Source organism: Canis lupus, chromosome 7, assembly GCF_048164855.1.
Source record: "Canis lupus baileyi chromosome 7, mCanLup2.hap1, whole genome shotgun sequence".
NCBI lineage: Eukaryota > Metazoa > Chordata > Mammalia > Carnivora > Canidae > Canis > Canis lupus.
In genome coordinates this window covers 63,865,515-63,891,791 of record NC_132844.1, presented here as the reverse complement: position 1 = coordinate 63,891,791, position 26,277 = coordinate 63,865,515, and the positions used below count along the sequence as shown (strand labels likewise).

General features: G+C 47.1%; 1 protein-coding gene and 1 long non-coding RNA gene across 6 annotated transcripts in view; one reads left to right on the top strand and one right to left on the bottom strand.

Moving 5' to 3' along the window:
* Window positions 1-5,981: 5,981 nt before the first annotated feature.
* Window positions 5,982-9,655, bottom strand: LOC140637072 (uncharacterized). The gene is made up of 2 exons (XR_012034308.1): window positions 9,308-9,655; window positions 5,982-7,148 (listed from the first exon to the last, which is right to left on the bottom strand). It is a non-coding gene; the product is annotated as an uncharacterized lncRNA (long non-coding RNA).
* The window catches only part of DAAM2 (dishevelled associated activator of morphogenesis 2), a 115,625-nt gene continuing 97,337 nt past the window's right edge, over window positions 7,990-26,277 (top strand). Inside the window, exons 1-2 of one of the 5 annotated variants that reach the window (XM_072833134.1) lie at window positions 8,018-8,065; window positions 24,332-24,410. The gene's annotated coding sequence lies outside the window, so the exon portion shown is untranslated. Of the gene's footprint in view, window positions 8,066-8,505; window positions 8,826-24,331; window positions 24,411-26,277 lie in introns of those variants that run through there. The other 4 variants (XM_072833136.1, XM_072833133.1, XM_072833135.1 and 1 more) reach the window with 4 other exon arrangements.

The window sequence follows — 26,277 nt, the reverse complement described above, 5'->3', positions numbered from 1 at the left end:
TGCTAATGCACATTGTATAATTCCAAGGCAGGTGGGGCTTATAGAATACATAGTTTTTATGAAATGTATTTGACCATGAGGAACCCTCCCTCTACCTTTTTGGCAAGCCTTTTAAAGGGGTTAGCATTCTGTAGAGCACATTTTGGAAATATTGTCTTGAAAGGTACCAGTAAAAAGGGAAGATATTTTCTTCTTCATCCAGAGAATTCCCCTAAGGCAGGAAATGTGTTACTGCCTTTTACCTCCTGCTAATCACAACAATTCTGAAAGTTTTGTGCTTTTATTTTTTTTTTAACCTGAAAGTAGTAGATCTGGAATGCAAGGTCTCTACACTAGTCTAAATCCTTATTGATGGGAACTCCATCTTGTTCATCTTTGCATCTCCAAGGCTTACCACAGCGCTTGGCACCTAACTGGAGTGAATGAATGAATAGCATTAGAGGAGGATTTCTCCTCCTCCTTGTCCTCTGGCTCCTTATCTTTCTTCTTCTCCCCCTTCTTTCTCTCCTCTTCCTTCCCTTCCTCCTGCTTCTTCTTTTTCCTCTTCTTCAAACAAAGTAAGAAAAAGTCTTCCCACCAGAGTCCCAAACCACATCTATACAGCAACCAAATACACCTATTGGGTGTCTATGAAACTCTCCAGTGTGTGAAAACCTGTGCTTCTGCATATTTACAGGAGAATTCATTAAGTGTGCAAATGTCCTGTGCTCTTTCCAAGGGCAACCGGGTGGGTTTTATCTTTCTTTCTATCTGTGTGTCTGATTGTGTACACACAGCTGAAAAGATGAGTTACTGAGAAGTTTCCAAAAGAAATGAATGGGATAAACCAGATTGCCAAGTTACTGAGTGGTAATTAAAAACAGACTCCTAACATCATCACTTTGCCATTTTTAAGATATTTTCCTTTAAAAGACAAAACCAGCGAATGATGAAATATGTCATGCTTCTCCTGAAGTCCCTTAGTCTTACACCAGTCCCTGCTCAGTTGTACACACATATATATGCCAGCCCAGAGCCACACATGCTTGAAGAATGTAAGCAGTCTCAAATTATTTTTCAATGGAGAAAAGTATGTGTGTGTGTGTGTGTGTGTGTGTATGTGTGTGTGTGTTACCCATCCTCACCCTCAGTAGAGATCAGTGGGAAGATTCCTTTCTTTCACATTTCAAAATAAAACTTTATCCTGAAACTAAGTGAAATACTTGGCCCTGAGCATTATTTTTCACAGGGGTTGAGCTACTGAAAATGGGACTAGAATGAGAGTTTGTATGCTGCATTGTGAGTGTGCAAGTATTCTGACTCCAGAAATAACATGAGCAGCTGTGTCTACTAGCAAGCATGGCCTTCCCCGGCCTGGGGACCTTAGGCTCTGATCACACATTGTCTGGGGTGGGGGTGGGGGAGGAATCCCACCTCGGTCCCTGTCCACTCAAGTGCTCTATACACTGTGTGATATTCCATCCTACGTCTGGCCAGGTGCAGAGCCTCACTGGCTCTGCTGGGGGGGGCACATACCAGATTAGACACACGCGTGGCCTGCCTCACCGTGGGGGTGGAGGGCCGCCGCCACAATGTCCAGGATTGTGTGTCTTGTGGTTAAACACTTAGGGTTTTGACGTAGGCAAAGGCAGCAGAGCCGACCCTCAAAGCCGCTGCAAACAACCTGAGAAGGCTTCTCAAAAAATGCAGTCCTGCGCCTCGGAAGGAGACAGCTTTTATGGGGCAATTTTCCAATTGCTGCCTATTTGGTGTGGTCATGTCTGATCCCGAGGAAGTTTCTTAACTCTGGGCAAAGATGTTTGCAGAGAACTGGATACCAGGAACCTGGTGAATTGTACATTAATGTTAAGTGCATTCTCGGCGTTAAGAAACACAGAAGCTGTGTGTGTTGGAGGGGGGTGGGGTGGGAAATGGGAAAGGACAAAGAGAAGGACAAGCATGCAAAAATAATGGTCATCTGTACAGTACAAACATTCTGTAATTCAATTCTCACTTTGCACCATGGAGTTGATCCTCCTGTTAATCTGTATTTTTCAGAGAAGCCAAATGATGCTCTTACTCAACTGTAAAAGCCAGAGCTGGGATTAGAAATTAGATTTTCCTGATACCGTATTTGGAGGCTTTTCTACTATACCACAATGAGGACCTAAACCATCCTCGAGCAGTTTATGTCCTACTGATCCTTTCCAGGAAGAAAGTTTGGTAGCTCTGGACTTTTTCTCTCTTTAGTTGTATCTTTGGATGTTACTGTCTGAAAATAGAATGCCGGGAGGCCTGTTCTAAACAATGGAGATTGCATCTCTTATTATAAGTGAGAGAAGTGGGATGGGGACTGTGATCAAAATGCCTGATGTATGATATGTCCCTGCTGAACTGGGTCCAGTTTAGAACAAGCTTTTTCCACCTTCTAGGCATCAACAGTGCCCTTGATGCAGAGTTTGACACGTTCCTGAGCAGAGCTTGGGGGTCAGTGGGGCAATTCTGACAGCTTATGTGGTAGGATCAGAGAAACATCACAAATCAGTGATCCTTTCCTTCCCTGTCTCAGAAAAACTCATTGGAGTAGGGACTTTCAATCTGCTTTGCCTTATTTCAACAATCCTCTGGGATGCAAAGATCTTTGTCCCATGTTGTTGATGAGGAACATTTTACTAGGGTTCTCCAGAGAAACAAAACCAACAGGATGTGTGTGTGTGTAGATGGGTAGATAGGTTTATTTTAAGGAATTGGCTCATTCAACTCTGGAGGGTTGAGAAGTACAGAATCTGACGGGGGAGGCTGGCAGGCTGGAGATCTGGGGAAGCTTTGCAGTCCAGGTCTGAAGGCCATCTGCTGGAAGAATTCGGGAGATTAATTTTTGTTCTATTACTGCCTTCCACTGATTGGATGAGGCCCACCCACATTATGGAGGTTCCCTAATTTAATTATTAATCTGGACCTAAAACATCTTTAGAGAACGTCTGGAATAATGGTTGACCAAATATCTGGGCATTGTGGCTGAGCCAAGTTAACACGTAAAATTAACTACCACAAACACGAAGCTTCAGTGAGTTACCTGCCATCCTGAGATCACACAGCACTGAAAAGCAAAGCTGGAGATTTAATCAAAGTCTCTGATTCTTTTTTTTTTTAAAGATTTTATTTATTCATGAGAGATACAGTGAGAGAGAGAGGCAGAGACACAGGCAGAGGGAGAAGCAGGCTGCATGCAATGCAGGGAGCCCAACGTGGGACTCCATCCCAGGTCTCCAGGTCTCCAGGATCCAGCCCTGGACTGAAGGTGGCGCTAAACCGCTGAGCCACCGGGGCTGCAGAAAGTCTCTGATTCTAATGAGTTCTCTTCATGATCTTTTTTTTTTTTTTTTTAAGATTGTATTTGTTTATTCATGAGAGACACAGAGAGAGGCAGAAACACAGGCAGAGGGAGAAGCAGGCTCCCTGTGGGGAGCCCGATGTGGGACTCAATCCCAGGACCCCGAGATCACAACCTGAGCCAAAGACAGGTGTTCAACCACTGAGTCACCCGGGCACCCCTTTTCGTGACCTTCTATAGCCCATGTCAGCAAGTCAAGGAAAAAAGGCATGTTATCCATAGAGAGCCTTATCTTGTTTAGATAGCATATTCACTGGCTTCTCATTCATTCTCCAAAAGGTCTTTGCTAAGTGCTGCGAAGGTCCATGCAGTATAGACCGGGAGCGAGCAAGGAGGGAACTTTGTGAAGCCTACTTCTCCCCATGAATAGACTGAGCCTTGGAAGTACGTGGTCGACTCTGGAACCTGGGACAAGTTTGGTGAACTATTTGAGGATCTCTCAGTGAAGAGGTAGACTTTTCTAGGTGAGAAGTGTGGTGTACAGTCTCACTGTGTGTTCAGGGAACCTGCCTGGTTAAATCAGCTGATGACTGATGGGTAAAACAGGTGGGGCTCCCTCCCTGGCTCTCTTGAAAATAGGAGATGCCTAAGTACCTTAGAAATCTAGGGACACCTGGGTGGCTCAGCAGTTGAGCCTCTGCCTTTGGCTCAGGTTGTGATCCCGGGGTCCTGGGATCCAGTCCCACGTCGGGCTCCCTGCAGGGAGCCTGCTTCTCCCTCTGCCTGTGTCTCTGCCTCTCTCTTTCTCTCTCTGTGTGTCTCTCATGAATAAATAAATAAAATTAAAAAAAAAAAAAAGAACTCTATGGGTTGGGGAGGGAGGGTGGGTGGAGTGTGAATCACATGACCTTGGAAAGGCCCCTGCTACCTTCTGGACTCCTCAGGGCTTACCAGCCTCAAAAACAGCTCCTTAGTCTGAAATCCACATGTTTTATGAGCTTCTGTGGCTCCTTTTCCCAACAGAACCCGAGTAAGCTCACCTGGACAGGCATAGACTCCCTTCTCCTATTACACAGCCTCACTTCCCGCGTTCCCAGCCACCACTGCTAAGTGTCTGGACCTGTCCTACCTCATCTTTAATTCCTTCCTTTCTCTTGCTTTGCCTGGAATGAGTTAATGAGGATGTTGTAAAAGGAGTTAATTCTAAAAGAAGTTAATGAGGATATTCTATTTCTCCTTGGGTCTGCTGCTTCATTTCTATTTGGACTGCTGCTGCTAATTTCTATGAATTACACTACATCTCCTTGTGACTGTGGACAATTAGATTGGCCTGTGGCATGATTTTCAAGGGAGAATGGTCCCATCATAGTTCCTGATACCAGGAATGAGTCAGTCCTAAACGTCTCTTACGCCTTAGTAACTTTCCTGTGTCTTTTTTAACAACAATGATAATTAAAAATACATACCATTTATTGAATCACGGCCACATGCTGGGCAATATGACAATCAATAGTTGGAAAAGTGGGGACCAAAGTTGGGAGGAAAATGGTGGTTGGCATAGACATTTGGTTGCAGAGACAACGGTTGACTTTCTCCCAAGAGCTCATGGTGGAACTCACAAGAAAAGATGAAACCAGAGGACAGCCTACAACTCTCCGGAGAAGGAGAGCTACCGACAGATCCCGCAGGAATGTTAACATCTAAGTAAAGGAATAACCAGGAAGAGAAACCACACAAGGAAGTTGAAGTGATGGGAAGATGTCCCTGAGAGAGAGGAGCCTCAAGAAAAGGGTGGCATAAGCATTTTAAAGGATGTGGGAATGAAGATGGATAAGACTGATTCATACAAAAGGTCATTGCCTTTAGAAAGAGCAATTGCAGGGATTCAGAGCAGGATGTCAGAGAGTAGCTGGGAGTTGAGGGGCATCTGAAGACACAGTGGCCTGGACTTAATTCCCAAGTGGACTGTGACACTTTCCAGTTCCAGAATTTACTTGCGAACTGCTTCATCTGGTTGAAGTAAGTAAAATTCACATCAGCTTAGTAGGAATAAGGATTGTTCTTTGGGGCGCCTGGGTGGCTCAGTCAGTTAAGCATCTGCCTTCAGCTCAGGTCATGATCCCGGGGTTCTGGGATGAGCCCCACTGTGTTGGGCCCTCTGTTCAGTGGGGAGTCTGCTTCTCCCTCTCCCTCTGCTCCTCCCCTTCTCTCTGCTCATACTCCCTCTCCCTCTCCAATAAACAAATAAACAAAAATCTTAAAAAAAAAAAAAAAAAGGATTCTTCATCAGACTTTGTTGTGTTATTAAAAATGTGGAAATTCCAAAGACTTGGAGTCAGAGGAACTAGGTTCGCATTCAAGGTAGCTTATTCACTGACTATGTATCTTGGGCAGGACATTTATCAGATCTGGCTTCTCTTATATAAAAAAATGGAGGTTATAGTGATAGCTCCCCAGTTGTAAGGTTCAGAAGAGATATATGTGAATAGGCTTTGAAAACTATAAAGAATTATGCCAGTGCAGAGTTTCATGCTAAAAATAATCATCATACCTATAAGCTAGTGCTCAGGAATTGTCCCAATATTATGTTATATCTTGGTGAGTTGATTGGGATGTATGAGGTAAGATTATATTTGGCTGTAAGCAACAGAAGACTCAACTATAATAATTTAAGCATGTATGAGTTTATTTTTCTCACCTAACAAGAAGTCAGAGGAAAGCACACTCTGATGTCATCCGGGGTTTTAACTCCTTCTTTCTTCCTGTCCACCATCTTCAAGTGCGTGGCTTTTGTTCCCTAGGTTACAGGATGGCTGCTGTGTCTCCAGGCATCATATCCACATCCCAAAAGAGGAGAAATGGTTGAAGGGCATGCTATCTGAATTTGACCTTTCCGTAAAGAGTTTTTCTGGAAGCTGACTCTTGCCTTCCGCATGACAACCTCACTGGCCAGAGCTGGGTTTCTTAGTTATCTCTAGCTACCAGAGTCTGGGGCAGAGAGTATTGCAGACTTCTGGTTTCTTTAGTTGAGGAAGGCAAGGGAGAAGGGGCCTATCAATGGCTTTGGAAGCCAATTTTTAATGTCTACTATAGAGCAGAGCTCATCTTGCCAGTGGAGCCTTGATGTGAGGAAGGGGATGGAGGGAGGTGGCAGTGTGTATTATACTCCGGAGGGCAAACTGACAGTGACCAAAGAGCAGGGCTGTGGGCCCTCTGCGGCTTGGACCAGAACATTTTGGCTGTCCCCCATCAAGAGGCTCAGCCCCAAGACTTGGCTCCTTCTGGCAATCAGCCTTTACCAGCTCCTGCCAAAGGGGTAAACACATTCCAACTCCTTGAATCCCTGCTGCACTGTAACAGTGGTTAAGGCATCCCCCCACCTACCCCATCTGGGCTAATGGAAAGTTCACCAGAGTGGTGTTTTCTTAGTGATGCTTTGTGGTTATCCGTGCTCCTTCGCATTAACGAGGAGTCGAATACCTACCTACACATTTCTGTTATCGAACTATACAAGCAATTTGCACAATCATGTGTATCACGTTTGTGTTTATCCTCCAGTCCTTGGGAAGCACGAAGGATAAAGCATTATAACTTGTTTTCTCCATTCTTGAAAGACAGTCCCTAAGCCAAGCCGTCTTTTAAAGCCCTGTTAGCTGGGTGGAGGGACCACTGGAACCTGGTCCTAAACACCTAGAAAACTCTGCAAGGGTCACCACCTAGTGTGGGCACCCTCTGCCTGCACACTCCTGGGATGGGGTGGTGGCGTACACAGATCACTACTCACCCTGAGGATGGTGCCAGTTATGGAGGACAGGGTTGCTCTTGACTGAGGTGACTTCCCGTGGGGGCAAGGAGATGGATCACAATCACATTCAAGGAAAAAAAAAAAAAAAAGAATTAAAAGCGAGTTTTAAAAGTATGAATAAGAGCTATTGTAAATGGCTCAAAGTCTGTATATAAGCAGTGAAGTAAGATGAATTGACTGGCATTGAGTTGGAAAAGCCATACAGAGGCAGGGAGTGTGGAACGTAATTTAATAAAAATAAACTTTTTTTTTTTTTGTACATACACGCTCCCAAAGAAGAAATGGAAAAGTTGTTAGGGTGTGGACCGGGGCTTCTAATTAGCTGTTGTGGTGTGCCTGATTTATCTGTGTCCTTGTGCTAGCGCCTTCCCTCCCTGGCCTTCTGGTCCCCCCCCCGCCCCCCGGGGGGGGGCACTCGGGGGAATGAGAGGCATCCCCCTGGCACGTGCCCCCCGCAGCCGGCTCAGCCCAGGTCTTGTCACCCCTCCCCGGGCAGGGCAGGGCAGGGCAGGGGGTGGGGTGGGGGCGGAGGGGGCAGGAGGCCGCTGCCCAGGTCGCCACCCTCGCCTCCTTGACCTCCCCTGCTTCCCAGTCGGGGGAGCCCCCAGAAGGGAAGGCTCCCTGCAGAGGCTGGAAACAGCTCGGCTCATTGTCCGCCTCGCCCGGCCCCGCCCCGCCCCGCTCCGCTCCTTTCGGTCTGAAAGTGTGAAAATTACAAATCCCGAGGAGCTGCAATCAGAACTCTACCTAGGGAAGGTCCAGAGTGGCCCTGCCATAAATATCCCGCTCCGAGACGCCTGACGTCAGAGCGGGGCGGGCGGGCGGGGAGCGGCGGGAGCGGAGCCCGGGGCGCCCGGAGGAGGCTGCGCGGGCGGCGGCGGGAGCGGCGGGAGCGGCGGGAGCGGGCGGCGGGGCTGCGGGAGCGGCGGCCGCGCCGGGGCCTCGGAGTAAGTGCGCGGGGCGCGGGCGCGGGGCGCGGGGCGCGGGGCCGGGGCGGGGCGGGGCGCGGAGCCCGCTGCCGGCACCTCCGCGCCTCTGTCCGCTCCGCTCGCTGCCCGGCCCGGCGCCGACCGGGGACCGCGGGGCGGCCGCTCCGCAGCCTGCCTGGTGTGTGGCTGCCGCGAGTCTGCAGGAGCCGCCGGGACGCACGGGGCTCCGGGGGCCCGGGTGCGGGTCTGTGCGCGTCCGGGTGTGATCTGCGTGGGTCTGGCTGTTTTGGCACATCTGGACACAGGAAATATCTTTGGAAAACTTAGGGGAAAAACAATATTTTTTGGGGGGTGGCTTTGAAATCTGATTCCTTGTTGTCACAAGTGGACTGAACCTAGCCGGTCCCCCCCCCCCCCCCCACCAACTCCCTCCACCACTAACTACCACCAGACTGACAACGTTTTGGTGGTGGCTTTTCTCCCCCGGCTCGGCTCAGTCTTGTGCCTTCACTCGGACGATTTAACTCTTCCCCTGCCCCGGCTCCCACTTGCAAGCTTGGCCTCCGGCCAGCGGGCAGGGCACAGGGACAGGAGGTTCTTGCGCTCCGCCGGCCGCAGGGGGACCTTGGGCAGGGAAGGAGCATCCCGGAAAGAGGGGCCTGGCTCTGGGGGACCTTAGCACCTGCGGCAGCCGCCCAGCCTCCTGCTGTGGCCCTGACATCGCCAGGCAACGGGACTTTGGCTTAACTGAGGAAGGAAGGATCCAGTCTGGAGGCAGGTAATTGGAAGGAGGAGGAGGAGGAGGAGGAGGAGGAGGAGGAGGAGGAGGAGGAGGAGGAGGAGGAGGAGGAGGAGGCGGCGGCGGCCGGGGCACCGCGAGGCCCTGTCCAGTCCTGCCCCGGGGACTGGGAGGGATGCGTCCGCCGCCTGTGCCCGCTGCGAGGGCCGGCCCGGGGCCCGGGAGCGCCGCGGTGCCCCAAACAAGATGCAGGGTCCTAACATAAAGAGACGGTCTGAACCGTGGGGTGGAGGAAGGGGGGTGGTGGGGGAGAGGGAGAGAGATTTTTATCAAAATTGAACACAGATTGCTGAGGTCTGGGCTTGATTTAACTCTTTTCTCTCTGCCTTGGCCACTTTTCCACAGCTCTGGGGTGGATTTGCCAAAGTTCCTGGGGAAGGTAGGAAGGAAAGTTATGCCTCTCCAGGAACCGGTCCCTGGAGGTTTTCCTTGAAAACTACATGGGAATGCAAGCAACTTACCATCTTTCAATAGCTGAGTTTTGCCTTTGCCCTTCTTCCGGGTTTGGTGTCAGTTTCTTGGATTTCTCTGAAAAGTGGGCTGTTGGAGGGAATGGACTTTCCCTAGGAATCGGCCAGGGATTGTGCTCTGGGACTAGGGGGCAGGGGGCGCTGGCTGTGTGGATCTGCTGGCCCTGGGGGCGCCCAGGCACGGTGCTGGATGTCAGGAGCGGGGGCCAAGAACCAGGGACCACAGGGAGAGAGAGAGAGGGAGCCCTTTCCGCTTTGCCCTAGCTGGGTCTCTGCTTTTGTATTTTGCAATGGAGCCAACCTACAATGTTTGGGTGGGAGGAGGATTGCTGGACTCTCCCTGTGTCCTAGAAAAGTGAGGGAATGAAGGGACAGGGAGGAAATATGGGTATTAAAAAAAAACGGACCAACAGGAAGTTTGAGATTTGGGATGGATTTTAGAAATTATACAAATTGACCCCTTAGGGAAGTGCCGTAAGGGACTGAGCAGACAACAGTGTCAGAAAGACTCACTGCAGAAGTTATGTCTTCAATGTAAATGTTCTGAAGAGGAGGGAAAGCATCCCCAGGGCAGTGTAAACAAAGTGCGTGTAAACAGGGGTCCCTGGATACGGGGCAGGACGCACGTGCAGCCGCATGTTTATGCCTTCGTGACTGTGCGGGGATGGTCCTGGCCTCAGGCACGAAAGCACAAACAGCCCACTTCTCCTCTGTGCTGGGAGCTGGGCTGCCTCCCTTTTCTTCCTTTACAAAAAACAACTGTGCTATTATTGTCCGGCTGCCTGTTCCTTGCCTGCTCTGGCTCCTCACTCCCAAGTTTGCAGAGCTTTGCCTCCAGATCCCCAGGATGCTGAGTGAATACTCGTGCCCCCATCAGGACAGAAAGAGGAGAGAAACTTTTGCTGGGCCTTAGAACTCAGAAGAAAGTCAGGAGTTCAGGAAGCAGGAGTTGGAGAGGGCAGGACCCGTAAGAAGGCCTGCGAGTGTGTTTTCTTTTGGTGCGTGTGGGGGAGGTTGAAAGCCTACTGCTCTCTGTGGGAACATGTTTTCTCCCCAGTCTGCTTCCCCAACCCCCCTCTCCCACCCTCAGACTTTTCGAAACTAAACAGGTTAAACTCTGCCCCTCACGGAAGAGCCCCGATCCAGGGGTAAAAAAGAGGGCGAGCCTCCGTGCAGGTGGTCCGGAGGCTACAAAGATAATTGATGAGGCACAGGCTTGTTTCTGTCATTTTTGGTGGAGCCACTGGAAGGACCAATTTTGCATGTTCTCAATTCATTCCCACTATTTGCAAGTAGAAGGCTGGAGACTCAGGGACATGGGGGACCCAGAGGAGGCAGACTCTGAGAAATAGCCTTGTCTCAGCGCAGGACTCCTCAGGGAGAGCCGAGGGCTAGAACTGGGCTTGCAGCTCTTTCATCCTGTGGGGTTTCTCTGGAGGGTCAGTGGAGCTCTAACCTTTCCAGGTGGGCTCTGGAGATACTTCACCAGCTTCAGACCCAGGTCAAGTTCCCAGGCCACTGACATTTGGCCTGATCTCATCGCCCCTTTGGTCAGCTCCAGCTTCGGGCCTGCTCTTAGGTCATCTCTGAGGTCTGAATACTTAGAGAAGATGCATCCTTGGGCTCTCCTGGTGGTCCAAAGGGCAGATGGCACCTGGCAGGAAAAACATCTTGGCTTTGATAGCATAGGAGTCTCCACAGCCAGAGCCTCTGTGTTTGGGGATCCTGTGTCCTTCAGCTCTGGATTTCAGATGCACCCTGGCATAATAGAGAGAGTGCAGACCCCAGAGCAGACTGCCCTGGGAGAGAATTAGGAACCTGGGGTGTATATCACTTATTCCTTCTGAGCTCCAGCTTCCTCGTGTGTAAAATGAGGATAATGACCTCACAAGGATATTACAAAACCGATATTTATGCACAAGGACCGAGAATGGAGCTAGTGATAATACAGCCTTAATGAAAGGAATAGCGTGATTTTATTTCTTCATTTTTCAGCCATCAGGACTCCATGATTTTTGGAAAGGACCTTTCCTCAAATCCGGCTACATGTTGTCCATTATTGAAGGCCAATTGTTGGCAGTCTAGGGCTCCAGTCACCCTTTTTTCCTCCCTCTAGAGAAGGTGACCAGTGGGGATGATCTGTGAGCATGCCTGGTCTGTTATCCTGAACAGTGAGAGGAGGTGGCAGGCAGGCTGGGCATCTGGCCCGGAAACCACTTCTGTGTTGGAGAACTCTCAGGAGGGAAGATGGCAGTGGAGCAGGTTGTATGGGTCTATTGCGGGTGAGACCAGAAGGTCAAGAATCAGGTGAGTCTCAAAGAACCAGCCTGAGGTCCGAGATTGGATAGGCAGCCACTCCTTCTCAGGGTGCTCGGGTCAGAGCAAGGGGAGACTCTGATGGGTTGTAAAGAACGTGAGCTTTCACTATCCACAGGTATCTCTGGTGGACATGGGGTGAGGAGGTGGCCCCCGATTGATACATTATCTCGGGGGGGTGGCTCCTCCAGCAGTCAGAAGGAGCATGAGATGCTGGAGAGAACAGCTGCAGGTTCTCCTGGCCCATCTCGGAGCTTCTAAGTTATCCGTCAGTTTGACATTTAAGATGTTGAAGATCGCATTTGTTTCTGTTTTGTTCAAGCTCTCTCTTTAACCATGGCCTGGGATGACTTTTCAGCTTTTAAGAGGCTCAGCCAGTGGCCAACTTCTCTTGAGATGGCCCAGATTGGGGGTCAGTGAATTCCTCACTCCTGGCAGTATCTAGTTCTCCAGCTCCCTTCTCACATTTTGTTTTGTTTTGTTTTCTTGTTTCATTATGAGGCTATAAAACTGCACTGTCAAGATGCTGTGCAGAGAGGGAATGCCTTTTCTTTGGACTCATGTGTGTCATTCTGCCAGTAATGTGCAAGGCTCATCAGACTAAGGGTGTTAGCAGGTGTTGTGGGGTGCTTTCTGGGGCTCCCGTCCACAGGAAAAAAAAAAAAAGCAAAGCAAAGCTCAAAAAGAACCCGGGAAAAATAAGCTTTAGGCAGTTTGGTATCTCTTTGAGTTCTGGCCAGAGAGGAGCTGGGTTATTTGTAAGATGCGTGGCAGTTCTCTGGAAGGAGGTTCAGAATCAAGTAGATCCAGGTTTGAGTTCTGGCACCACGAGGTCACAAGCTATTCATCCTTTCTGATCCTTTTTCATCTGTCAAATGAAAACAATGACTCTTCTTACTTCCCAGGCTTGTTCCGAAGACGAGACGAAATAATATATGGGGGAGGATCTAGCAAGTTGCCTAGTGCTTAGAAAAATGTTAGTGACTTTTCCCTCTCTGGTTCTAAGCTCAAGAAAGTACATGGTTTTGGACATTTATCCATGAGTCAAAGTAAATAAGCTACTTATTCAAGGCTTAACAGCAGTGCTCAAAGGTCAGCTAATCTCAGGCTGGAGATGGAGACCTTTAATACAAAAGTGGGGCAGCACACATCAGCGTTCCCCATGCCAAACAAATGGCAGCCCCATGTGATCCTCTATGGGAAGAAAGGGAAGGTCACCAACTCACTGACCCATGAACCCGGGCCATTAGTGAACTCTCCCTAGAGTGTGTTTTAGAAATCCCAAATGCAGTCTGGGTTCAAAGAATTGAAGTCAAAACTGGGGAGAGAAATCATTGAGGCAGTACCTAACATTAAAACCAAATAATAATGGCAGGATGACAATAGTACCTTACGATTGTGTAACGGTCTATGGTTTGAAAAGCATGTGGTCTCATTTCATCCTGAGAACAATGCTATGAGATTGGCATTGACCATATTTTAAACAGCTCAAACTCTGAGGGCTTTAAAGATTTACCCTATTTCATACGGTTGAGTGGAGTAAACAGGAGGGGAATAGCTCCCCAAGCCGTGGGGCACAACCCTGGCTGCACATTAGAATCACCTGGGAAGCTTATAAAAGTATCAAACCCTAGGCCCACCCCAGACCAATTAAATTAGAATCTCTGGGGAGTGGGGCCCAGGCATGGATAGTTTTGCATTGATAGTTCCCCACATGATCGAAAGTGCAAGTAAGAGCCTGAAGTCTAGGTGAAGAGTGAAGAGTACTAACGTTAAGATTCAGGGTGTCAGGCATGGGTTAAAAAGAAAAAGAAAAAAACAGCTAACGCTAACACTTTGCCTGGATTTAAGCTTCAAGAGGGCGGGCGCTTGTGCAGTGTTCCCTGTAGCCCTATAACCTGGAGCCCTATAACTGGGTGGGTAAGGTAAGTCACTCAGTGAACATTGGCTGCATGAATGAATAAATGAATGAACCAAGTATTATAGCTTAGAAGCTAGCAATCTCAACAGCCAAATCCAGCCTGTCACCTTGTTTTATAAGTAAAGTTTTATTGCAACACAGTCATGACGTTTGTTGATATATTCTCTACGGCTGCTTTCACACTAGAAGGGCAAGAGTTAAGTGTTGTGACGGAGACTGTATGGCTCGCAGAGCTGAAAATATTTACTTTCTGGCCCTTTTAACAGAAACTAAGTTTGATGGCTTCTGCTCTAGGTTTCAGACAGGAACACAGGGTATATCTTGACCACGATAGCGTGGTGGTCAGGAAAATAGGTTCTAGAATCAGACAAACCTGTGCTTGAATCTTGCTCTCCCACTTGTAAGACCCTGCATATTATTTACCTCCCTGAGTCTCAGTTTTCTCACCTGAAAAAGTGGGATGATAAATAACACGCCCCTCACAGGATGGTTGAGAAGATTGCCAGCCCCTGCCCTAGAGGAAGAACTCAGCAAATGTTAGCCATTGCTAAAATGATCGTGGTTACTGGCAATTAACTAAGTCAAACGAACTAGATTAAAGTAAAAATCCAAATCCCGTATTATGGACAGAAATAAGGGATGTGGTGGGCAAAAAATAATCGGTTGGGGAGCTGGTGTGATGAAGAAAAACTAGTTTCTGAGGTAATGGGTATCCTTTCAAGACAACACAGGTCAGGCCCCCCGGCGTGTGAGTGAGGTGCTCCTGAATGTCTGACTGCTGTGTCGACCAGCAAGCCCCATCATTCCTCCCGGGTTAACTTAGGTTCCGTTGTACTCAATCTGGTCAGAAGCACATCCCACCTCTGTACCCTTGTTCCTAGTTCTGTCTGAGAGGCCTTTCCCCAGTCCTTGTCTTCCTGGTCCCCTTGTCCTGTCAGGCTTGCTCAGGTGTCTGCTTCTCTCTCAGATGCCCTCTGCCAGGCTTCCCCCAATCACTCCTGCCTCTTGACTCCCACAAACATGACACCCAGCTCTGTCGCAGCATCTAACACGTTGCATTAGTAGACAAGAACTGAGTCTCCTTCATGCCTTCTACATGACTGGAGCTCCTAAAAGTCAAATTGTATTATTGACTCCACCCCCTGGTAGCCAAACAATGTCAATTAGATCCTTAATTCAACTCAGTGATAATCTGAATTAACTCTTCAGGAATGAGTAGGGCTTACCCTGGTGCTAATGGGATTACAAGAGCAAATCTATAGCCAACCAGATGGAGAAGAACCACTCAGTTTATAGACTATGTGGACTCTTTGGGTCCTCATCCCTGTGCTCTCTGCTGGCTCCTGCCCTCTGGAACACCTCTCCCAAGGGGTAGCCAGGGACAGGGAAAGATGGAAGAAACATAAAACCAACCCTTTGGCTTCTTGTCCGCAGATGTGGTGAAAAGTTGGGTTTTGGCTTCTCTGGGCTTTGCATGTATATGCGCCAAGATAATTGGGAGTTGGCTTGGTACGGTCAGCTTTCGTTAGCATGGTAATAGGGAGAAGCATGGTCACAGATAATAGCAAACAGCAGATAATTCACAGCATCACCATTTGACTACAGAAAGTGTTGCATAATTTTTATAGATTTTAGTGGCAGATTTATTTTGATGGCAGATACATATTGTGTGTGGAATAATATTCAGCTAAAGTTCTCTTCTGATGGTTAAGAAGAGGGCACAGAAAAATCTTGGCCTTTTGATCGATCCCCAGTGGACAATTCGGGGCTGCCTAATTGAGGTGAGAGGGGAAGAAGGAATGAAATAATACTTTTATATAGAACCCCACTCCGCACCTAGCACTATGCAGATAATTTTAAAATACATATTCTTTGATTTTTCCAAATTATGAATAATTCTTACTAGCTTAAACAAGTGAATCAGTATCATGCAGAAAAACAAAAAGGCAAGTGGAAAATGAATAACAGTACCTTCTTTCACACCTTGGTCATTAATGTTTAGCCTAAAATTATAGCCATCTATCTTTTACTTTGTTCATACAAATATCTACCAGTGTGTACACAGCTATCGCGGGCTGTTGTCTGAATGTTTATTTTCCATGAAACTGAACCTAACCTTGCATATTACGGCATACTTTTCTTCCCCTTGAGCATCTGTCAGGTTACTCCTGCAATGCATCAAGCTCCTTTTTATTTTTTCTGATTTCTTTAGGCCGAGACACACACAGCTCTATATATTTGAGATCATGCCATTCTTGTAGGGATATTTATTTTTCCATCAGTCAGTTATTAAACATGGTTTCATCCTAGGTGATCACTGGTTTGGGTCCCTGCTTCTGACGTATCAAGTATCCATCACCCAGAAAAGCTGCATGCTGGCACTCAGGCTGAGTGATTGATGTACCTAGCCTGGTGACCCTCTGGGAAAGGACTACTACATGTTTTGTGTGGTCCTCCTTTGTCCCCTGGGGAATCTGTTGAGTATCAGACCCTATGGTTGCCCTACCCCCTCCTCATTAGATTAGCCTTCCCTGCTTGGTCCTCCTCCATCACTGTGTAGAATGCAGCAGGAAATATCAAAGACCTTTGCATTAGATGAGAACAACAGTCCCAATGGACGGTCTTCTTTCTGTAGAGAACAGATAAGGTTCTGCCCACCTGACTGGGTCCAGATCCCTGAGTAGCGGACAGATGCTGTGCCACCCTGACCCTCGTTCTGGACTGACCCCAGTGGCAGGCCAGCCCACTTTGGACCTGCCTCAGGCTGAAGAGAGTTGCCCTGCCCACCGTCAATCCTACCCACACTTCCCTCCTGGGTCACTTGCATCCAATGATTGGAGGCTTCAGCGATGAAGGCCTGGCCCCTATGTACCAATTTGGGGAGATTCTATAATTTCCTTTTTAAAGATTTTATTTATTTATTCATGAGACACAGAGAGAGAGAGAGAGAGAGAGAGAAGCAGAGACACAGGCAGAGGGAGAAGCAGGCTCCATGCAGGGAGCCTGATGTGGGACTTGATCCCGAGTCTCCAGGATCATGCCATGGGCCAAAGGCAGACGCTCAACTGCTGAGCCACCCAGCAATCCTGTTTGGGGAGGTTTTTTTTTTTTTTTTTTTTTTTTCCAGTTTGGGGAGATTCTAAAGGGTCTCCTAGCTTCAGGGCTCCACTTGGAGTTGACTGAGCCTTTACTGAGGGTCTGGCAGCTACACTTCACCCTCTGCCCAGGGCTCCCTCCTGTCCGTTCCTCTGTCCTCTGGGTGGTTGATTACAAGAGCCCTTCCAAATAACACCCTGCTTGCTCCAGAAATTTTGACTCTTTCATATGAAATTGTTTGGGAGCAGCTCATTATTTTCTAGGTAATCATTGTCGGTTGTATTAGAAAGTGAAAAAGTGCATTTTTTTCCTTGTGCTGTATTCTGTGTGTTTTCTAGGTGAGATCCAGCTGAGTTCCCTACAAATAGCGTTGTGTCATAACTGGACAGACTGAGCAAACGTTTTGATTTTTATTGTCAAACCTGTATTTGCCCCTGCAACCTGCCCCCTGCACCCCCGCCCTGCCCCCTGTGGGTAGAAGCACGACTGGATGGCTTTGTTGCCATCCTGTCTGGAGATGAGGGGCTGGACAAGTTGACCTTTGGGAATTTCTTTCCATCTTACCAGTGCTTCTGGAATGCAAAGTGGGGGTGCAGGCTCAGAGAACCCTGCCGGCTCACTGGGCGCTGCCTTCCTGCCTGCAGAGGTATTCACATTGTGCCTGCATGGATCTCTGGCAGCTCTGATTTGCTCTTTGGGGTATCTGCTTCGTTCTGCTTCGTCCCAAGCACAGGCAGCCTTTGGGGCTGTGTTGAACCCTCTGCCTCTCGGGTCACATACACTGATGGCCTGCCGGTGTGATGGATGCTGTGTGCAGACTCTGGGGCCTGGACTCACAGCTCAACGTCTGACCACATTCCTGGGGGGCCGCGTCAACCCTCTGTCACTTCCTCCCAGACACCACAGTCCCCAGCCTCAAGGTCCCAGGACCAGGCCACGAGGGAAGGGAGTGATTCCAGTCAGTGGGAAGATCAGTCAGTATTTCCACACTGCCCGAGACGGCTTTGAAGTTAGCTTGAAGCAAATTCAGAGTTTCTGTGGACTTGGGGCAGTGGAAAGGCCAAGCCATGTTAACCTTCCTTTTCTTTTTTCATCCCCGTCAATATATTTATCAGTCTGTCACCTGTCATGTGGCGTGGGGCTGGCAGCTGCCCAGTTAGGAACTGCCTTTCCAAGACACACGGTTGATGCTTTTCCATCACTGCTGCCCTGAGCAGGGGTCCTGTTATTGATGCCTGCAGCTGTCTAAATGGAAGCTGGGGCTGACAGCGCTGAGACCCCAGATTTGTGAGTAGAAGGCTGTGGATCAGAGCACGGGCCCTGGGTTCCGATTCAGGTGCCAGTTCTTGCTAGCTTTGTGGCCGTGCATGAGATACTTCGCCTCTCTGTGCCTTAGTTTCCTTATCGGTAAAATGGGTTGTGATGAAGATGAAGTCCGTGCATGTTTTGGTAAAAGGGGAAAAAGAAAAAAGAACTACTTGAAACCATGGCTGACACGGAGAACACTGAAATGTTACTGGTGATGATGATGGAGAACAGAGACCCAGTCTCATTAGCTCTGTTTGCCCAGCATCCTGCATAGTGTCTGGCACAGGGCTAAGGGGGCAGCGCACATTTATTCAATAAAATACCTTATTGCCTTTTGCTAAGTGTCTACTGCCTACGTCGTCTGATCAACTCTCTACCTCAAAAAGAAATATATTTTGCATTTTAAAGTTTTTAACTTTTTCTTGAAGTTCAAGATGATTCAGAAAAACACAGTTTGTCAGTATATAGCTCAGTGGATTTTCACCCACAAAACACACTTGTATAGCCAGATCCAAATCAAGAAACCGAATATTCTAAAGCCCCCTCCACTGTCTTCATGCTGAGAAGCCTCACATGCCCCCTTCTGGCTAATACCCTTCCATAATCCTGACTTCCAACACTGTGGATTAGTTTTGCCTATTCTTGCATGTGCTATAAATGGATCATACAGTGTGTACTCACTTTTGTCTGGTTTCTTTTGCTCAGCATAGTGTTGTGGCATAGAACATTCGTTCTCATTGTGTAGTATTCCGTTATGTGACTGCAACACACTCTATGCATCCACCCTTCTGTTGATGGACGTATTTTTGGTTTCTAAGTCTGAGGCTATTGTGAACAGTGTTGCTATGAGCATTTGTGCACTTGTCCTTGGGTGAACCTATGAATGCATTCCTGTTGGTATGTCCCAGGAGTGGAAATGCTGGATCCTAGGAAATGTGTGTGGTCAGCTTCAGGAGGTACCATCCCTTTAATTAAGTGGTCATGCCATCTTTTCCATTTTCTGTAAAGATGAAGAAACAGCTCGCACTTGGTAGGGCAGGTGCTTGAGGCCCATGATATCCTGGGGTTCCTGAGATGTTCATATCCTCTATGCCCTTTACACCTGAGAGCTTGTGTGTTCCAGAAAGCCTGCTGTGAGTAGGTGTGTCCTGTAGACCAGGCACTGTGCTGGGTGTTTTCACTTATTCTTCTTCCCACAAAGTCCCATGTGATGAGATGAGTGTCCTTACCCCCTCTTATAGATGAGGTAATTGAGGCTTGGTGGGGTTGAATGGCTTGTCTAAGATCACACAGCAAGAAACTTTCAGAGTTAGGATAGAAGACAGATGTACTTGAACCTAAAGCTTGTGCATTTGGGGATCTGATGGTGAATGGTTTTGGCTTCAGTGCTAACACTGAATGGAAACACAGACACCAATGTGGGGGCTGTCCCCCTTGAGCCTGTGCCAGTTGTGGGATGGTGACTGTGAGGAGAAGCTCTGTAAAAAGGAGCAGGAAGGAGGCAACTCAACGACCTTGAGAAGCCGAATTGTTTTCCTGCCCAGGGGCTGTTGGAAAAGGTCATAAATTTCCTGGAAGGCAAGGACGACCATGTAATTTACTGTCTAAACCAGGACTCTTTCAAGACTGAAAGGGTCACTGGATGGGGCACTGGGGAAGCAGCAGTCCATTGGCGCTGTCCCTGGTAAACTGGGACATATGCTCACCCTCTGGGAGGCTGAGAGGGCTTTGCTCTCCTGGTCAGCGGGGCCTACAGGTTCTTTTTTAACTCTTTCTGAATGCCGTCTGTCTCGAGTTTGCCCTGCATGATATACTTGTAGTCTCCTGTTTATGCTAAAGCAGGGTCTGGCTTTCTTCTTCCCCTCTGCACACCATTCCTTGCTCAGAGGAGGCTCTGACCAGGTGAGCTTCCTTTGACAGATCTAGCTACTATTGAGATGCATACGCTAACAGACTAGAAGCTCCTAGAAGGCTAGGGCTGTGTGTTAGTCACTGTGGTATTTGCGGCCCTAGCTGGGTGACAGGCACAGAGCTAGCACCCAAGGAATCCTTATTGACTCTATATATGGTTCATCCATGTGCTCATTCATTCACAGTTCCCAGAAAAAGAGCTGTGTTTTGACTGATTTCCTCTTTTTGATCTGACTCTTATTCCACTGGTCCAGAAAGAGAAGAGAGTTGTGTGTGCAGGTGTGTGTATGCTCGAAGGACAAAGAATAAAAGGGACCAACTTAATGAGTAGCAAAAGATGTATCTTGGGATTCAAAGTCAGGATCTAGTTTTGAATATCAGTATCTACTAACTAGCCAAACTTCCTTAGATAAGGGATTTGGCAATTTGGCATATCTGAGCCTGGAATTTTTGTCATGTGTCAGATGGGAATTGGGTAAGACCTTTGGCATAGGAGCAAACTGAGTCCATGATGTAGAGTATATGAAAAGCATAAAGTGCTGCGTAGTTATCAGTGGTGGTGGTTCAAGGATGATCTGAGAGGTACTGGTGTAAGGCGCTATGTGCTGGGTGGGGGAAGATGTGAGCCACATTCATTCCACCTCCGGGGCCTCCATTGCTTCCAGTGAGGCGGTTGGTGTGTATATGGCAAGCCCACGTGACTGGGAGGTTTCATTAATAAATAAGGGAGTGCTCAGCAAATTCTTCAGGGCCCTGGGGATTTGATGTGGGTGTCAGAGATAAGGATCCAAGGATAACTAATTTCTCATTAAGTGCACAGCTGTGTTTTTACTAGAACAACAATGAGAAGCATTTGAAGTGCTTATATATGTCTAGCTAGCAGTAGCTTTGGTGTAGCTCCGTGGCTTCTAGTGCAGATTCTAGGGTCAAACTGCTAGCATCCAACTTTAAATCCCACCACTTTTAGAACTGTAGCCTCCCTGAGATTCAGTTGCCTCAACTGTAAAAGGGGAGCAGTAATAGTACCTACCTCCAGAGGAGGACAAAATTAATACTTGTAAAGTACTGAAAATTGTGCCTGGGACATGGCATGTGCTCTGTAAATCTTTATTAGTATTGTTTGCCAAATAATTAGCTTCCCATCAGAATACTAGGGACTATGTGGTACTGATGGAATATATAGAGGAGGCAAGATTGTTTTGAGGTGGGAGAAGTCAGGGAAGGGTTCATGGAGAAGAAGTATCCCAAGGTATTTTCTAGAGTTCTGTGCCCTGAGCAAGAGGGCTTATTTCCATGATTACTCTGCTCTTAGGCTTGGAAAAGAAGACTTAGTATGGAAAAAATGCCTTCCCTTAAGGAATAAATAGAACGTCTCCTGGAACTTTGAAGTTGAATAAGATATGGTCCCTGCCCTCATGCATTTCCAAACTAGTTCATCCATCCTTGTGCCAGGGACAGGAGGTATTAAGATGAGTCCTCAAAATACTAACAGTGTTGTCAAGGAAAGATGTAGAAGTGAAGAATGCTATTCTATGACATCAATGCTATGAGCAGGAGGCATTAAAAGTGAAGAAATTTTAGATTCCATTTAAGAGTGTTTGGGAATGTAAGGAAGTTGTTAAATCTCCTTTTGGGCTTCTGTTATTAGAGGAGCAATTTTATGTGTTGGAGTGGTGGTGCTTCCTACAGCAGGAAGATGGACCGATGGTTCCTATGGTTCCTTCGGTCCATTCATGGTGTCCACCTAGGTGTGTTTTACAGAGGCGAAGGGCACCGTGAAAACATTCTGACCTTTTCCTGGACAAGGTTGACAAGGTCTAAAAGGATGTATTTCTAGCATTGCCCAGGGATTGTTGGAATTCCTGCTTCATGTGTTTCATCTCTGAAGTTAGGGCTCATTTGAAAAATCTCTGTCTCAAAGCCAGTATGCAAAGGGAAGTCTTCCCTTTGCCTGTATCCACTGCTTTTCTTTCCTCTCTGAGTTTGATGAGGAAGTGATGAAATACCCAACTTATTCAAACTTTTACAAATTAAAAGAAAAATTCTTTTGGTTTTTCAGAGCATGCAGATGTAGTTCTAACAGTGAAATGGTGCTATACATTAGTAAGCATAGGAAAAGATACTCAACCTTCCTTAGAGTCAAGGAAATGCCATACATGGAAACCACAGGGAGACATAATTTCACACTCATCAAATTGGCCCTCAAAATTCTACTCTCCATATTGGATGTAGAGCCAACAATGACTCCCATTCACTAATGGTGGTGGTTAAATTGGTATGCACACTTTGAGAGCAGTTTGTTACCATCTAGTAAAACTGAAGATGCACTTACCCTATGATCCAGCAGTTTCATTCCTAGGTAAATCTAGAGGAAGTCCAATACCTCTGAAAAGGAGCTATGTTCAGGAATATTTGTTATAACATGGCTTCTAAGAGTTAGAAAGCTTCTCTGATTTCTGTTACCTAGAAGACCAGTTAAATAACTTGATATGTGCATACAATGGAATGCTATGGATTATAGTGAAAAAAAAATGAACAGACTGTGCTAGTGAGGTATAATAATATTAAGTGGAAAATACTGTTGAGTGGAAAAGCAAATTGTAGAAGGATGTCATTAATAATGAATTCAAGCTCATACCAAATAATATTCTTTTATTTACAAATATTTACAGGCATAACTAAAAGTATGAAAACATGTTTGGAATAACCAGTAAATTCAGAAAAGTGGCTTCCTCTAGGAAAGGCAGGCAGGAAGACCAGGGAGGGGTATGAAGGGGCTCCATTTATACCTGTAAGATTTTCTTTTTTAAAAAAGTGAAGACAGAGAGAGAGAGAGAGAGAGACAGAGCCAGAGGAAGAAGCAGGTGCCTCTCAGAGCAGGTAGCCTGATGGGAGACTCCGTCCCAGGACCCTGAGATCATGACCTGAGCCAAAGGCAGATGCTTAACCAACTGAGCCACTCAGGCACCTCAAGATTTTATTTCTTAAACTGAGTGATGGTTACACAAATGTTTATTACTGCCTATATTTTTAGATAGCTAAAATATTTTTTGCTTGAAAAAAAGATCATTTTTAAAAATGGGCACAAATCCCTAATCTGTCTCCTCTACCTGTTGGCAGATAGGCATGCTGAAAACTGAACATGAAGGCACTTCCCCTTTGCTCCAACTTCTTCTGGGAAATTTTAGGTAGATATGATCATCTTCATCAACTGAGCTGCTCTCCATACATCCACATTAGGCCTTGTGGTAATCCCTGTTGTTGAGCTAAAAATCATGACCTATTTTGTTCTGATATGTGGCTTTGTTGGGATCATATTTTGACATATTAGTAAAATGCAAAATAGGGTCATACTAATGGAAAAAACCAAACACCAACTCTCCGGCTCATTTTCCATATAGCAGATTGCTGGAGCCTTCTCCCATCCCACCCCTTCCTTGGGAGTTACTGGGATTTCTTGCATGTGTTGGCAAGGGGCCACAAACATCATCCTGACATCCTTTTGATAAGGACATGGGACCAACGATCTCAAGTATTTCTCATTGCCCCAGGGTGAAAGACTTTCTGTCTCTCACCATAACTGCCTGGTTTCAATGAAGTTTGCCATCCTTCTGACTTTCATTAATACAGCCACTTCTCTGTTCCTCTTGCAAACATCCTGCCCCAAAGTGGGAAAGTGTGTACCGCCAGGAATTCCTTCACTTTCTTTTGCTTGACAATGAAGCCATGCTGGCTTCTTCTCTGGGTGCTTATTGAAATCCAGTTGATTCAGCTCTTTTATGTGCCTTACTCTTTGTTATAGCCCCCTGTCCCTTGGAATCTGGTCAGAGCCCAATCCAAGTGACACAAACTGTGTTGGCTTTGAGTACCCTGTCCTCTATTATGCAGCCTCTGTCCTTGACCAAGCTCATGAACCTCAGTGCTCTATTCTGCAACAGGGAGCCCCTCATCTGGCTGGTATGGTGCTTGCACTGGAGCCTAAAGCTGGGGGTGGCTTTTCTCTCCGCCTCCTGTTTATTTATACATCATATAATTCACTTTAATTAAAAGGAAGAAAATCACACAAAATTGGGACTCTTTGGAGCAAATCCTGGGTAGATGGTTGCTCTGAGAATGGACATTGTAGTCTATACCAGTCAGGCTCTGGGCAGGAAATAGTTGGCACTCCAAAAGGGTTTAATTGACACCAATGTAATGAGAGGACTATTTGCAGAGAGATAAGGTCCTATACGAGATGTGAACACCCAGGGATAAACAGCAGCAGGGAGTGTTAACACTCCTATACCTGAAGGGGCAAGGGGAAGAAATGTGTTATCAGAGTCCTATACCAGCTGAAGCTGAGGAGTTAGGGCCTCTTGGCCAGAGCTGTGGCCCTAGAGGAGGACCCCACTGCCAGACCCATGGCTTCGTGGAGATGGAATGGGTGAACAAACACTTGATGTCTCTCTCCTTCCACCCTCCAGTCTCCTGCTGTTGCTGCCCACTGGTTGAATCCCACTGAGCACCAGGAACCCAGGAATATGGATAATGCCTTCTAAAGAGGTGAGCCCCCTGGGCAAGAGCATAGTAGAGAATGGCAGGGAATGGAAGTAGAGGGGCAGGGCAAGGATAGTTAGAGCCTTGGATATTTCTGTGTGCATTCATTGTGTAACTAGAGACCAGACATGATGGGAAGTCCCCTTTGACTTAAGCTAGAACTGCTTTTGGGCAATTTGGGCTGTTTTGGTACTGATTGACTCCAGGAGGCTGACTGGGGTAAGTCAGGAAGGGGGTCTGGGCTGGAAGGAATGGATATTTATGGCTATGGGTCAGGTACTTTGTGCTGTGAAAAGGATGATGTTTTGAATGGAGACTTGGGGATTGGCTATCTATCATGTTCTAAATGCTCTGTAGTCCAGAGAATGGAGGATGTGTCTACCTTGAGCTGATTGAGCCCGGTGGTCTCAGGTGGCAGACTGAGGACTTGAGACCTGGTCTGAGCCCAGTCCATGTGACACATATGATGCTGGTCTTGAGCACTCTGATGGATAAGCATGTGAAGCTGAGGATGTACTGAGCTGGAGCTAGCCATTCCAGCATTTGCCTCCTAGCTCCACCTCCATCACTCTATTTACCCTCGAAGGCTCCCTAGAGCACACCTTAGCTCCTGTGAAGTCGGATGAATGTCAGTGAGGCAGCCTCTACTGAGTGGCCCTGCACCGTAGACGCATGGTCTCTAAGTATTGTGGCAAAGTGCAGAGAAAGGAGAAAAGAACATACCTGAACTCATGGCTGTACAGGGCCTGCCCTTGACAATTCCTAGTCCGGTCTATGAATCACGATGTACAGACCCAATTCATAGGGACACCTGCAAAGCAGTGTATCAAGTGAAATTTCACAATATACAAACAATGGGTACTTGAAAATGGAAAGTGGAGGAATGGAACCATTGAAGTTGGTGGGCTTTGGGACAGAGAGTCCCTGTTCTGTTAGGCAGTTGCTGAGTGGCCCCTGGATAAACATTTGGCATCTCTCAATAGGCCTTAGATTTTTCATCTGCAAAGTAGGCAAACTAAAGGTCTTTTTCTTTTTTAGGCAATTGTGAGGATTGCATGGGAGCAGCCATGCGAAGCACAGCACCTCACATGTAACAAATGCTCAATAAATGTTGGCTGTATCAACATCATTTATTATGATGATGATTATTCCTGGGGGAAAGTGCCAATCACTGCTTGGGAAGAGGAATAATTCCTCCAAAATTCTGAAAGACTTGGGCCCTCCTTGGGTCTTTTAATTTATCTAGTTCATTGCCTATTTCCAACCAGCTTCATAGGACTCAGTTCTTTGCACACTTAGGTCCATGGAGGGTGAACACTAAGGCTGTTGTGGGTCTGGCCATCTGCTCGGTCTCCTCTGGGTGGGAAATCATGAAATGTTCAGGAGGAAGAAAATCAAAAGAGGTCATCTAGTCTAGCATTTCCCAGACTGCATTTGATAAAACACCAGGTTCTCACAATGGCCCTAGGAGGAAAAGTTCTGGGATTAAAGAAATGCACATAGCACCCTTTCTTCTCTCTTGCCCTCACCAGCACAGAGCCATGCATTTAAAGAATCACTGCAGCAAGCAATGGGTTTCATGTTGTATAAATTAGCATTCTTTCAATTTATTTATTTGAAGAAGGCTTTTTCCATGAGGTGCCCCGCAGAACTAGTGTTTTGAGGCATATATCCATTAGAATTTGTACTCAGCTACATGGTGTGGAAAGCTGACTTGAGTGGCTCTGTCAACTAGGGGGTCATTATTTTTCTTATACAAGCCCATCAGACATAGTTCAGGGGTGGCAGAGTGGCACCACAGTGCTGTCATACACCCAGGTTCCTCTATTTCTCTACATTAGCCTTCTTTAGAATGAGACAAAGCTCTCTTTTG